Source organism: Solanum tuberosum, unplaced genomic scaffold, assembly GCF_000226075.1.
Source record: "Solanum tuberosum cultivar DM 1-3 516 R44 unplaced genomic scaffold, SolTub_3.0 scf00466, whole genome shotgun sequence".
Lineage (NCBI taxonomy): Eukaryota > Viridiplantae > Streptophyta > Magnoliopsida > Solanales > Solanaceae > Solanum > Solanum tuberosum.
The window spans coordinates 46,575-49,272 of NW_006239460.1; positions in this window are offsets into that span (position 1 = coordinate 46,575).

The following is a 2,698-nucleotide window of genomic DNA, read 5'->3' on the forward strand; positions in this document are numbered from 1 at the left end:
TTCAGCATGTTTAGCATATTTATCATGTTCAGATTATATCATTGCTATATCTATTTGTTCAGTTATATGTTTTATTCAACTTTATTCTATCATGCATGCTCAGTACCTTTCAAGTACTGACGCATACTCTGTACATTCCAAGTACTGACGCATACTCTGCGCTACATCTTCTCGTGATGTAGGTTCAGGTCCTCAGCATTCAGATCATGCATAGATCGGTTCCCGATCTCCAGTTCAACAACATTAGTGGTGAGTCCTCATTCTTCGAGAATGAGTGACATGTTATCTTTCCATTTTCAGTCTTTAATTTCAGTTTTGCTAGAGTTAGCTGGGGACATGTCTCAGCATCTCTAGTCAGTAGAGGCTTTTTTTCAAACATAGTACTAGATTCAATTTTAGTTTTGAGTTTGATCCCCAGTTATTATTAAACTCATAGTCTTTTGTTATAGTCAGATCAGTATTGGGTATTACCCACTTTAAGTTATCTACTGTTTTAAGCTTCCGCATAGTATCTCTTTATTTAGTTGTTGTAGTATGCTTATGATATGCCAGCTTCAGGGTTAGCTTGGGGTCACTCGTGATCCTAGGTCCCGTGTTACGTCAAGGGGGCAACCTCGGGGCGTGACAAACTTGGTATCAGAGCATTAGGCTTAAGTGTCCTAGGATATCAGAAAAGCTGCACTAAGTAGAGTCCTTTTTATGGGTGTGATGTGCACCACATCCAATGAGAGGGAGGCTACGAAGTGTTTTAGGAAAACTTCACTTTCTTGATATTCTTATCGTGCATTGGTATGATCTCTCTTTCTAATCCATCATTATGCATTTTCAGATCATACCTCCTCGTAGAGCTTACGGAAGGAATGTGAATCCCCGCAACGCTAACGCAACTCTTCCAGTCCCAGATCAGGAAGTTTCGAAATGCCATTCAGCTTTTGGTTCAGAGTGTGACTAACCAAAACAATCAGCAGGCCCCAGTTCCTACTAACACTAATGTTGGGTCAGCTGCTGCTAGAGTTTGGGATTTTGTTAGGATGAATCCACTTGAGTTTCTAGGGTCGCAGGTTGGTGAGGATCCCCAGAACTCCATTGATGAGGTTAAGAAAATCTTTGAAGTAATGCAAGTGACTAGTAAAGATAGGTTAGAGTTGGCATCCTACCAGCTTAAGGATGTAACTCATATCTGGTTTACTCAATGGAAAGAAAACAAGGGTACGGATGCAGTTCCTATCACTTGGGGAGTGTTTTAGTGAGACTTTTCTGGACAGGTTCTTCCTAGGAGGGTTAAGGGAGGTAAAAGCTTAGGAGTCTAGCAGAAATCTTCAGTTCCAGCACCATTATCAGCTAGTGCTCCATCCTACATGTTTCGACAGGATCAGAAAGGTAGGGCATCAGGCTCTAAGTCGCAGGGGAGTATTTCAGGTAATATGTCCTACCCAACTTGTCTTAAGTGTGGTAAGAACCATCCGATCGAGTGTCTTGCAGGGAAGGAAGGATGTTTTGGGTGTGTCAGACTGGTCACAGGTTAAAGATTGTCCTTCTTCTAAACAGAGTTAGGGAGGTAAAAATAGTAGGGCTCAGTCTACAGCTCCAGTAGCACCAGTAGATCGCCCAACTTAGCAGGGTGCTTCATCTGGTACAGGTGGCGGTCAACGCCAGAACAAGTTGTATGCTCTCTAGGCTCTCCAGGATTAGGAAGATTCTCCTAATGTGATTACTGGTACGTTGCGAGTCTTTCATTTAGATGTTTATGCTTTGTTAGATCCAGGGGCTACTCTTTCCTTTGTAACTCCCTATATAGCAATAAATTTCTATGCTAGTCTAGAAACTCTTTCAGAACCCTTCTCAGTCTCTACTCCAGTTGGTGACCTAGTTATAGCTAGACGGATATATAGAAATTGCCCTGTCACAGTTTCTCAGAAAGTCACCTTAGCAGATCTTGTAGAGTTAGAAATGGTAGACTTCGATATCATTCTAGGCATGGATTGGTTACATTCCTATTATGCCCTAGTCGATTGTAAAACTAGGATCATTCATTTTCAGTTTCCAGACGAACCAATCTTAGAATGGAAGGGTAGTAGCTCAGTGCCTATGGGTCGATTCATTTGTTACCTTAAGGCCAAGAAGATGATTTTTAAGGGTTGTCTCTATTATCTAGTTCGGGTTAAGGATTCTAGCTCCGAAACCCCAACTCTTGAGTCAGTTCCAGTAGTTAATGAGTTTCCAGAAGATCTTCCCAGAGTTCCTCCCTAAAGGGAAATCGACTTTAGAATTGATCTCCTTCCAAATATCTAGCCTATATCTATTCCTCCTTACATAATGCCTCCAGCTGAGCTTAAGGAATTGAAAGAGCAGTTAAAAAACCTTCTAGATAAGGGCTTCAACAGACCTAGTATTTCCCCATGGGGTGCACCGGTGTTGTTCGTGAAAAAGAAAGATGGTTCTCTCAGGATGTGCATTGACTATCGACAGTTGAACAAAGTCACAATCAAGAATAAGTACCCTATCCCCAGGATTGATGACTTATTTGACCAAATTCAAGGTGCTAATCATTTTTCGAAGATAGACCTCATATTCAATTATCATTATCTCAGAGTCAGATATAGTGACATTCAAAGTACCCTATCCCCATGATTGATGACTTGTTCGACCAAGTTCAGGGTTCTAGTCATTTCTCAAAGATAGACCTTAGATCAGGTTA